General features: G+C 35.5%; 1 long non-coding RNA gene across 3 annotated transcripts in view; it reads right to left on the bottom strand.

The window, feature by feature from the left end:
• Window positions 1-13,191, bottom strand: part of LOC129050576 (uncharacterized) — a 45,648-nt gene that overhangs the window by 20,736 nt on the left and 11,721 nt on the right. The gene's annotated exons all lie outside the window — the stretch shown is intronic.

The raw sequence follows: 13,191 nt of genomic DNA, 5'->3' as shown, positions 1-13,191 counted from the left end.
TGTGGTTTTAAGGTTCTGCTAGATCATGTTAGATGATGGTTTTACATATTTTTGGTTCTGCGTTCATAGGTGAGAAAAGTCTGTAAATTTATTTTTTAGTGCTATCTTTCAACACTCTCAGAATTAGTGACTTACCACTTTCATAGAATGAGTTGTTAATTTGTATGAATGAGTAAATTTCTAGCAACTAATTTATCTATGCTTTGCAGTAGCTTAAATGTCTTGAATTTTCTGTGCCTCGAAGATTCAATTGGATTGGATTTACTGCTCAGACATTGGATCTGGTGCCTGCGGGTCAGGAGCAAGGTAGGAGAAAGAACTCTGTCTTTCCTTATTGCTTCTAACTATTCTCGAACCCAAATTGCTAATATTTTCACAAAAGTTACTTATCTAAGCCACATTTTAAAATGTATTGGTATAAATGTATAGTTAGTATTCATTTAAAATTGTTAAATCTCTTTATTGTCTGAGTAAACACCTCCTCATTACTGATGTTGCATATTATGTTGTCCATGTGGTCTTCTTAAACAGCTCTGAAGACAATATTTTTGCTTTCCATTTTATTAATTTTTGCTTTTATCTTCATTAATTGTGTTTATTCCTTTATCATTGCAATTCATCATCTGCCTTCTGAAGTGAAATGTATAGCACATATATTTTAAATCTTTCAAAACTTGAAAGGTTTAATGTTTTGTCTTCACTGCCACATATTTCTAAGCATTTATTAATTTATTTTTATGTGATATAATCACATCACAAATAATGTGTAGGTACTGAAGAATAGCAGTTGAAAAGTTTTCTCTACTATCCCTGTTTACCACATACTATTTACTTACCTCTTTAATCTGAGTTTTTAGAAGTTTCTTTTCAAAAATTATTTCTTTGTGGTAATTCTACTGTCTTCCTTGACTTTGTTTTGTTTTTGCCATCTTTTAGTTATTTATTTCTTATTCTATTGTATAGGTTCAGAATTTCTACTCTGGGAACTTTATTCACACTTTTCTTTTGGCTTGATATGTAATCAGTTTTTTGTATGTGAATATTTCACAGTCAACTTACTTTTAACTGGAGCCAATTTTATAAAACTTCTATATTCATAACTCAAAATAAAATAAATATAAGTATACTTTTAGATAATATTTTCAAAGCTATATTAAAATATAGTGTATGATTTTAAATAGATTTTTATTGATTATTAAATTATGGAGTTCAGTGGATCTTAATACTGAAGCCTTCAGCATTTATTTGCTCTCCTACTCATGTCACTGTTATGGGCTAAATTGTTTCCCCATCAAAATTCATATGTTGAGATCCTAACACCCCACACCTATAACCCTATTTGAAGATAAACTCTTTAAAGAGGTGATTAAGTTAAAATGAGGCCTTTAGGTTGGGGCCCTAATCTAATATGACTGGTGTCCTTAGAAGAAGAGACACCAGGGGCTCATGCACATAAAAAAGGTCAAGTCGGACTCGGTGGGAAGGCAGCCACCTGCAAGCCAGGGAGAGAGGCCTCAGGAAAAACCAAACCTGCTGACACCTTGATCTTGGATTTCCAGTCTCCAAAACTGTGACAGACTAAGTTTCAGCTGCTTAAGCCTCCCTGTCTGTATTCTGTCAGCCCGAGTAGACTAATGCGGTCACTCAGTGGAATGAAGTTCCTGCCACAGCTTTATGACTGAGGCCAGATGCATTTGCTATTCATCAGCCACACCTGCACTGTTGATTTTCTTAAGCTACTGAAATGTTTCTCAGTTCTTAAATCTCCATCAAAGTAGAAAAATAAAAAATAGTCCAAGTTCAATCAATTTATTCATTTGTGTAACTTGACGGTTCCCAACAGACTTTATCTCATTGCTCATTCTTTTCTCTCTGCCTAAAATTTACCAAACCACAGCTGAACAAATTGAGGTTGGTAGTTGGTCCAAGGCTAAGAATTTGGGACTTCTGACCCCTGGTTAATGCCCTTTTGTACTTACTACACCATTCATTATATAGACTCAGATTTGTCTAGAAAATTTACTTTTCTCTCTACCCTTACAAACTGAATTGCATGATAGTCAAACAACTGCCTTTCATGCTTTGTGAAATGAATACTTCTGAAGCCTATCATATGGTCTCTGACGCCTTTTTATCCAGAATAAATCAGGGTTACTTTGTTATAAATAATACAATCTAGGAAGAGGGTATTTCCTCAGGGACATCTGTACCTACGATTCTGCAAATACTATTGGTTTCTTCAGATCAATCCTCTTCTGATGAAAAAGGGAAAGAATTTCTTAGATCTGAAATATGTAAGGATATAGCCTAGGTAGAGAGAATATTGAAAGTTTAAAACTGAAATTCACAGGAACTACGTGAGGCCTATATTGCCTTTAATATTCCTTTGACTAAAAGTCATTATATAATTATGCAATAAGTCTGTGCTATAAATCAATGGAATTCATATTAAGTAGCTTTCTTTGAAAGAGGTTAAGAGAAAGAATGGGATTGAGAAAGAGTAAACTGAGGAAAAAGTATTGGTTGATTTTGCCTGTCTGACACAACTTTTATTATTATTTTCCTTTCCAGAATCACTAAAGATAATGCAGGTAAGCAAAAGGAAGAAAATAGTCATTTGTGATCGTACCAACCTCAGTAATAAATAATATTGCTTATGGACATATTTTCAGTCAGTTTTCAATAAATATTGTTTTTAAATAAAATTCTGCTTGAATTGGTGTTTTAGATTGGTTTCCTTGGAAAAAGACCTAGAGACAGGGATTCAAGTGCTGGTCATTTATGTGGGTGAAGATGTCAGGAGACACAGGAAGGACAGTGGAAAAGTAAGACAAGGCATAGAAAGCAGCCAAAAAAGTGTACGTACAAGGACATTACCACTGTGGTAGCTGAAATGTTCCAAATGAGGAACTCTGGGAGCCAGCATGGAATATGGACCTCAAAGTTATCTTAACAAAGTGGTGAGTAACCTCACCACTGGGGTTACATTGTGAACTCCACCAGTTATTGAATGAGTGTTCATCAAGGGGCATAATTGGCCTGCTAAGCACATGGGCAAAGAAAATTTAGACAAAGAGAAGTCAATGCTGGAAATTAGAAGCACAGTAAGCACATGCTGGAATAGTGAGGGTTAAGATACACAAGTGTGGCATACATAATACATAGCAACTGTTACAAATATAATGTTGTCTGGTAACCTGCTTTATTCATTTATAATACCTTGAATCTTTTATGGGATATTAAATGCTCTGAGTATGATATTAATTATCAATCTTTTTGGCTACATACTAGTCTATTGAATGATTGCACAAATCTCTGATTGTTGACACTTGAGGATTCCACTTTTTCATTATAATATACAAATTGTGATAAGCATTCTTGTATTAAAATCTGTTGTGCATGTATAACAATATCATTATGATAAATAGCTATCATTTGAATTACTGTATCAAAGGATATGTAATATTTTATGACTTTTGATTTGTATCACAAAGTTGATCTTTAGAAAGATTGTACTAATTTATACAACTAGAAATGTGTGTCACTTCTGCAGTTTCCTGCCCAATGCTGATCTGAAGGGTGAGGCCAACCTACATAGACTTGGGGATGACTCTGCCGCCCCAGACAGCCTGGAGGGTAGAGCATCAGTCCAAAGAGGAGTAGTCTCAGGCCTTAAGATCTGATAGAATTTGCCTTGCTAGGCTTTGGTCTTGCTTGGGACCTGTCACCTCTTTCTTCCTTCTGATTTCTCCATTTGCAGTGGGAATGTCTATCCTAGGCGTGTCTACCATTGTATTTTGAAAGCACATTAACTTGTCTGATTTTACAGGTTTATAGCTGGAGAGGAATTTTACCTCAGGATGAATCATACCTACAGTCTCCCCTATATCTGATTTAGGTGATATTTAGATGAGACTTTGGACTTTAGAGTTGATGCTGGAATTAATTAAAACTTGGAGGGCCACTGGGGTGAAATGAATGTATTTTACATGCAAGAAGGTCATGAATTTGGGGGAGCCAGGGACAGAATGCTACAGACTAGATGTTGTTACCCCTCAGATCATATGCTGGAGCCCTAACCTAAAAACTGATGTTACTTGCAGATGGGGTCTTTGAGAGACAATTAGGTTTAAGATGAGGTCCTGAAGCCCCCAAGACACCAGAGAGATTGCTTTCGCTCTGTCTCCCCAACGTGAGTGTGGCAGGCCAGGTTTCTAGTAGCAACCAGAACAGTCGGTTTCCACTAACCTTTTACTATAATTTTGATGAATGCATAAGTTAAACATTAAAGAACTGGAGAAACTGGGTGTATGAGGGCAGGAATGTGAAAACAAACCTATTAAGACCCTGCCTGGGTTTTCTCAGACCCTAAAGTCTGATCGAATAATAGCATTCTTACACATACACTTTGTACCAGGACACATTTAAGAAACTTTCCAAGACTCTAGAGAAAGCTTTCCAGACCCCAGACTCTAGTTAAAGATTAGATATAGATTGAATGAAACACTCCTGCTTGTGGCCACACTCGCACACGTAGGCATCGAGCTTAAAATATACATGAGCACTAGAAAAAAACTTGTAACTTTGAGTCTGTCTGGTGAGTTACTCTGACTTTCTCCCTGCAACCAGTTGCAGAAATAAACTCCCTTTTTCCAAGTCTGTCTGCATCTGGTTATTGGACCACAAGAACAAGCAGCTGGACCTCATTCTGTGCAGGAACATGAGCACATAGCAAGAAGGTGGCTGTCTACAAGGCAGGAATAGAGCCCTTTCCAGAATCCAATCATGCTGCCACTCTGATCTTGGACTTCTAGCCTCCAAAACTGTGAAAAATAAATTTCTGTTGTTTAAGCTACCCAGTCTATTGTATTTTGTTATAGCAGCCCAAACAGACTAATACATCTGGTGTCATTTCACAGCCGAGATTTAATGCCTCCTGATGATACACTGGCTAGTAACAACATACCAGGCAAGGACTGAGTTGGAGGGACAAGATAGTGGAGCTGGTGGGAATTATGGGGAGTTAGTGTGGGTGAACTTCAACTAATACAAAACAAGAGACAAGAGAAAGGTAGGCAGTTGCATTTCTCCCTTTTACCTATCTTCCGTGGACTACTCTGAGGTTATGATTCCTCTTTACAATTCTTCTGGAGAGGCAATGAAGGCCAAGCTAACATGCCCACTGAGCAATCCGCTGGATCTGCTTCCAACTCATTGTGTTTCATGTCTTTCTTTGCCTCACTTTTCTTTTTTCCTTTATCTTAACACACATGTGTTTGCACCTCTATAGGCAGCAATACTTTAATTGTTGCCCCAGGCTGTGTTTTCTAGAGGACCCATGCTAAGAAATGAGTTTTTGACAAGCACCATATATTGCTTCTCAGCCTTTTGACTAAGAACAAGTGTGATAAAGATGATATATTTTTATTATGATAGAAAGAAATCCAAAGAACTTATAAAAAAAAAAACAACAAGCAAAAAATATGGAGTTGAGTCATTTTATGTTTAAGATAGCTATTTAATACCATTATCTTTTAGAAAGCAAGTGATAAAGTTTCCAATTATATCCTTGTATAAACACAAAGGCTGAATAATAAAACATACTTGATTAGATTCTTGCCTTTTAGACAACTATACCCAAGTAATATAAATTAATTACAAAGTATAAACTTAGCAGGAGGTCTCAAATATAGAGTCCTTGAACATATTCATTTTAATGCTTGTCATTGACATAAATTTATTTTAAATGCTAAACCGAATGTGCAAATAATATGAAATAAAGAGAAATATATGATATTTTGAATAAAATTAAGATTCAGAATGATGTCATTATATAATGTAAAGTATCTCTAGCTTTCAGAGAATATTTACATACATTGACAAGGTGAATTTTATCAAATATAAGTCTAAAGCCCCACATTTTGGTTCAGAAAATCAAATGTACATGAACTGGATAGAAAGAACCTATTTCAGCAGCAAAGATTAAATCTAGGAACTTCAGTTGATCACAACATTTATGTGAATCTCCTCTTCAAGAAGATGCATCGATAATAGCACATTGTCCCGATGACCTGAAAGAATAGTCTACCATGCTCAATTTTAAAAGACCTTTTCAGGAATATTGGTTGCAGCTCTGGAAGACAATGTAAGACCGTTAAAATAATTGACATATTCAGAAAAAAAGTCTAAAAGATTAAGGATCTGAAAAGCATGTTTTATGAAGAGTGAATGGTTTGAAAGGATTAAGAATGTTTAACTTGGAGAGGCAAAGACTCCTGGGAGATTTCATAGCTATCTTCAAATAGGGCTATTTCAGGTCATTCTAAGAGAGATTCAGATTTCAGGTCATTCTAAGAGGGAAATTTCCAATGATGATGGCCAAGAATGGAATGAGAAACCCTATGGGGCAATTACCTCCCCATGACTGAAGTATCTAAACAGGGGTTGTATGACCAATTAATTCATTTATCATGGTGCATTGTGGCTGGGATGATGGACCAATGAGCTCTACTGGTCCCTTTGACTGTGAGTTACCTCCCTGAGGATCCTCAGAATATCTTTCTTTAATTTTGAAATTTTTAACATTTTAGGTCATAAAAGCAACCTGTAAAATATTGCTTGAAAATGATATCATGTGGCTTATCACATGATATCATGATTATCATCTGAATCTAACCTCAATAAATTATTAAAGTAAAAAAATCCATAAATATATTCAAAGCTTAAGACAAATAGATAACTATATTGTACCATTGAACAACGTGCATTCTTACTTTAAATGTCATTGTCAACAAGGGGTCATCAATATCTAGAAAGAGAAGATGATCTATGCTGCTATAATTAGCAGAACTCAAATTTGATAGAGAATTTAGACAGAGAAAAACATGTCTGGATTTCTTATCAAAACTGGGGCAATCACAGCTAGTGTGGGAATTCCGAGGGGCAAGAGGGCAGTGCACATATTTCTCACCCTAAAGAAGCAAAGACAAAACTGTAGGAGAATACATAGTCCAAAACTGTTAGAGAAAACAGATCCCCTAAGCCTGGAGTGAAATCAGAAGGATTCAGCAATGGAAATAATACAAATAGGTATCAGAAATGAGATGTGGAGCCAAGAATCTGGCCAGGGAGATAAAAGCAGGACCTGGGAAATAGCCTAGAACTGTCTTCCCTGGGTACCCATTTAGATGAAGTTTTCTGAATACGGGGTTGGAAGTTCATAGCATTAAAAATGAAAACTAAATATGAGTGTGTGTGTGTGTATGCCTGTACTTATTTTATAAATCATTCTTATCAAAGACTCCTTCAGTATAAGATTACAACCTTCCTTTTATCTTTTTCTTTTTTCGGTGTTTAATACCCTCTCTTTTATAAAATAATGATAAAGAATTTTGCAAAAACAAGGCAAAGAATTTGTTTTGTTTAATGTTTTCAATGGCAATAAGAAATATCGACAAACCCGGGCCATCCCTTCCATTAGTTTTTCTTGTAATTTCACTAGTCTGTGAAATTTTAAAATCTGGAAATGGTTGGCCCAGAATATGCAATCATATTTGCAATTTTTGTGAGGCAGTCAGGATGATATATTTGGACTAAAGAAAAAAGTTTGAAAAGAATAAATTCTTCTAGCAATAATTATACAAATTATTTCTATCACAAAACATTATTTTATTAATGATGAGACATTAAAAATTTTTAAATCAACATTAAAATATTACGAAGACTTCATAGGGTTCTTTTTTGTTTCATTTTGTTATTTTGGTAATGCTTTGGCGAATGCTAGTTAACTAGCTTTCTTCTTCTATAAGTTGTACATGCACATTTACAAAATGCAAATAAGAAAAAAAAGATAATTATTTTCAATATTTAGATTTATCAGACTTCAAATATTAAATACCATTACCCATAAACATATCTAAACACATACAATAATTTTTAATATTTTAATATCAAGTAAAATATATCTATGGCATAAAATGATAGTTTGAATCATGTGACTATGACCGAGTTATGAATATTTTGAGTATTAAAATGACTCCTTAATATTAACCATATGCATATTTATACTTACAAAATTTAAGAAACAGTGTGTTAGCCATTAGGCCACAGATAAACATGTTTTTGTTTCTGAGCCTATATCAAAATCTCATTATCTGGGCCGGGTGTGGTGGCTTATGCCTGTAATCCCAGCACTTTGGGATGCTGAGGCGTGTGGATCAGGAGGTCAGGAGTTCGAGACCAGCCTGACCAACATGGTGAAACCCTGTCTCTATGAAAAACACAAAAATTAGCTGTGTGTGGTGGGGCACACCTGTAAGCCCAGCTAGTCAGGAGGCTGGGGAAGGAGAATCACTTGAACCTGGGAGGTGGAGGTTGCAATGAGCCAAGATCATGCCACTGCACTCCAACCTGGGCGACAAAGCAAGACGCCATCTCAAAAAAAAAAAAAAAATCTCATTATGAGGAGAAAATGAGATAATGAATACACAACTGTAAGCTGTTTTTAATAAAAATTATATATCATGTCACAATACTAAAGTGAAACCAAACATAATTTAACTTAATACTATTCCTAAGCAAACATTTAAAATGCGTATCAAAATCTTAGTGTTTTATATTGTCTTCAATTTTCAATATGTAAATGTTATAGAGTTCCAATTGATAGAATGCTAGATAATATGTTGCCTACCTTATCTAGCAACAAATATTATAGATGTACATATCGAAAATGAAGAAATTAAACATGACATATGACATTCATATAGAGGTTAAAATTATCATTTCTGCAAGAGCTAAATCAAAAGCCCTAAAACAATGTTTGTCATTTTATTTTAATAACATGTTCCAAATTAAGAAAGCAGCATGTTAAGCATAAATCTTAATGTATGAACTACCTTAGGGAATGAAATAAATTCTGGGTGACTAAGTTGTTTTAAAAATAACTCTGCATTCATTATTGTTAAATAATACTGAAGAAAATCTTAACACCAGCTCACCATTATACTTTCAGCTTGATAAATGAAGTGTCACCAAAAAAGTTAATCAGATAACATTTATATAATTTCACTTTTAAGATAATTTTCCTTCTAATCATCTGCCAACATTTGAGAGAGAAATGGAATCTTTTCTCTGCATAATTTTCCCCCAGCAGACTGCCATTGCCAGCAGCAGTTGGTTAATAATAGATGCTCAGCATCTTAGAATATTACTGGTATAGACAGCACAGAGCCTAAGGTTAACACAGAGGTCACTTAGGGTCATTCTGCTCAATAGATCTGCAATAATAATTTGCTAAAGCTCTGTTCCTTATAGTTTGATAAATGTAATGTCTTTCCTAAGACTTCTAAAAATTCTCAGGAGTTTTCCCAAATCTGATTCTGAGCTTCTGGTCCCAATATTGTCTTAGTTTAGGATAGCCTTGCCATCTCATACATGCTATTTCTGTTCTGCCTTGTGCCAATCCACAGGTACAAACTAACTCTCTTCTTTAATTTCTATACAATTCACTCATTTATTTTGGTGTCTAACAAACTCTACTAAAAATTTGGGTTATGAAAAGTAATTATATTGTTAAAAGAGAAACTTTAGCTGAATTAAATTTAAGAGTTTAATTGAGCAAAGATCCATTCACGAATCAGACAGCCTCCTGAGCCAGAGTAGGCTCAGAGACTCCAGTGTGACCACATGGTGGAAAAAGATTCATGGGCAGAAAAAGGAAAGTGATATACAGAAAGTGGAAGTTAGGTACAGAAATAGCCAGATTGGGGCCAGGCATGGTGGCTCACGCATGTAATCCCAGCACTTTGGGAGGCCGAGGCGGGCAGATCATGAGGTCAGGGTAAAGGGTTCAATTAAACAGGAAGAACTAACTATCCTAAATATATATGCACCCAGTACAGGAGCACCCAGATTTATAAAGCAAGTTTTTAGAGACTTACAAAGAGATTTAGACTACCATACAATAATAATGGGAGACTTCAACACCCCGCTGCCATTATTAGACAGATCACTAAGACAGAAAATTACCAAAGACATTCAGGACCTGAACTCAGCTCTGGATCAAGTGGACCTGATAGGTATCTACAGAACTCTCCACCCAAAAACAGAATATACATTCTTATCACCTCATGGCACTTACTCTAAAATTGATCAGATAAATGAAAACACTCCTCAGCAAATGCAAAAGAACTGAAATAATAATAACAGTCTCTTAGACCACAGTGCAATCTAACTAGAACTCAAGATTAAGAAATTTATTCAAAACCACAAAACTACATGAAAATTGAAAAACCTGTTCCTGAATTACTCTTGAGTAAATAATGAAACTAAGGCAGAAATCAAGAAACTCTATGAAACTAATGAAAACAAAAGATGACATTCCAGAATCTCTGGGGCACAGCTAAAGCAATGTTATAGCACTAAGTGCCCACATCAAAAAGCTGGAAAGATCTCAAGTTAACAATATAACATCTCAACAACAACAAAAAAAAACTAGAGAATCAAGAGCACACAAACCCCAAAACTAACAGAAGACAAGAAAAAAAAAAAAAAACAACAAGATTATACCTGAACTGAAGGAGATAGAGATACAAAAAAAATTCAAAAGATCAACAAATCCAGGAGCTGTTTTTTTATAGTAATAATAATAATAAAATAGACCACTGGCTAGACTAACAAAGAAGAAAAAAGAAAAGAATAAAATAAACACGTTCAAAAATGATAAATTGTATATCACCACTGACCCCACAGAAATACAAGCAATCATCAGAGAACACTATAACAACTCTATGCACACAAACTAGAAAATCTAGAAAAAATGGATAAATTCCTGGACCCATACACACTCCCAATACTGAACCAAGAAGAAATCGCATCCCTGAATGGATCAATAACAAGTTCTGAAATTGAGGCAATAACAAATAGCCTATCAACAAAAAAAGCCCAGGATCAGATGGACTCATGTCTGAATTCTACCAGAGGTACGAAGAAGAGTTGGTACCGTGTCTACTCAAACCGTTCCAAAAGACTGAAAAGGAGGGACTCCTCTCGAACTCATTCTGTGAGGCCAGGATCATCCTGATACAAAAACCTAGCAGAGATACAACAATAAAAGAAAACTTCAGGCCAATATCTTTGACAAACATCGATGCAAATATCCTCAATAAAATACTGGCAAATCGAATCCAGCAGCACATCAAAAAGCTTATGTGCCATGATCATTCATTCCTAGGGTGCAAGCTTGGTTTAACATAGGCAGATCAATAACCGTAATTCATCACATAAACAGAACTAAAAACAAAAAACCACATGATAATCTCAACAGATGCAGAAAAGTGCTTTGATAAAATTCAACATCCTTTCATTTTAAAAACTCTCAATTAACTAGGTATTGGTGGAACATACCTAAAAATAATGAGAGCCATTTATGACAAAACCACAGTCAATATCATACTGAACAGGAAAAACTGGAAGCATTCCCCTTAAAAACCGGCACAAGACAAGGATGCTCTCTCTCACCACTCCTACTCAACACAGTATTAGAAGATCTGGCCAGGGCAATCAGGCAAGAGAAAGAAATAAAGCATATTCAAATAGGAAGAGAGGAAGTCATATTGTCTCTGCTTACAGATGACATGATTCTGTATCTAGAAAATCCCATTGTCTCAGCCAAAAAGCTTCTTAAGCTGATGAGTAACTTCAGCGAAGTCTCAGAATACAAAATAATTGTGCAAAAATCACAAGCATTCCTACACACCAACAATGGTCAAGCAGAGAGCCAAATCATGAATGAACTCCCATTCACAATTGCTACAAAGAGAAAAAAATACCTAGGAATACAGCTATTAAGGGATGTGAAGGACTTCTTCAAGGAGAACTACAAACCACTGCTCAGGGAAATCAGAGAGGATACACACAAATGGAAAAATATTCCATGTTTATGGATAGCAAGAATCAATATCATTAATATGGCCATACTACCCAAAGTAATTTATAGATTCAATGCTATCTCCATTAAACTACCATTAACATTTTTCACAGAATTAGAAAAATCTACTTTAAACTTCATATGAAACAAAAAAAGAGCCCAAATAGCCAAGACAATACTAAGCAAAAAGAACAAAGCTAGAGGCATCACGCTACCTGACTTCGAACTATATCACAAGGCTACAGTAACCAAAACAGCATGGTACTGGTACAAAAACAGACACATAAACCAATGGAACAGAATAGAGAACTCAGAAATAAGACCACACACCTACAACCATCTGACCTTTGACAAACCTGACAAAAACAACTAATGGGGAAAGGATTCTCTATTTAATACATGGTGTTGGGAGAACTGCTTAGCCATATGCAGAAAATTAAAACTGGATCCCTTCCTTATACCATATATAAAAATTAACTCAAGATGGATTAAGGACTTTAATATAAGACCCAAAACTTGGTCAGGCATGGTGGCTCACACCTGTAATCCCAGCACTTTGGGAGGCTAAGGCAGGTGGATCACGATCTCAAGAGCTCAAGACAAGCCTAATCGACATGGTGAAACCCCGTCTGTACTAAAAATACAAAAATTAGCCAGGCATGGTGGTGTGTGCCTGTAATCCCAGCTACTCAGGAGACTAAGGCAAGAGAATCACTTGAATCCAGGAGACAGAAGTTGCAGTGAGCCAAGATTGCACCACTGCACTCCAGCCTGGGTGGCAGAGCGAGACTCCATCTCAAAAAAAAAAAAAAAAAAAAAAAAACCTATAAAAACCCTGGAAGAAAATCTAGGCAATACCATTCAGGACACAGGCACAGGCAAAGGTTTCATGATGAAACTGCTAAAAGCAATTGCAACAAAAGCAAAAATTGACAAATGGGATCTCATTAAACTAAAGAGCTTCTGCACAGCAAAAGAAACTATCATCTGAGTGAACAGACAATTTACAGAATGGGAGAACATTTTTGCAATCTATCCATCCGACAAAGGTCTAATATCCAGAGTCTACAAGGAATTTAAACAAATTTACAAGAAAAAAAAATCCCATTAAAAAGTGGGCAAAGGAAATGAACAGACACTTCTCAAAATAAGAGATTCATGTGGAAAACAAATGTATGAAAAAAGGCTCATCATCACTGACTATTAGAGAAATGTAAATCAAAACCACAATGAGATACCATCTCCTGCCAGACAGAATGGCTATT

Source organism: Pongo abelii, chromosome 16, assembly GCF_028885655.2.
Source record: "Pongo abelii isolate AG06213 chromosome 16, NHGRI_mPonAbe1-v2.0_pri, whole genome shotgun sequence".
NCBI classification, from domain to species: domain Eukaryota; kingdom Metazoa; phylum Chordata; class Mammalia; order Primates; family Hominidae; genus Pongo; species Pongo abelii.
This window is presented reverse-complemented; position numbering and strand designations above follow the sequence as displayed.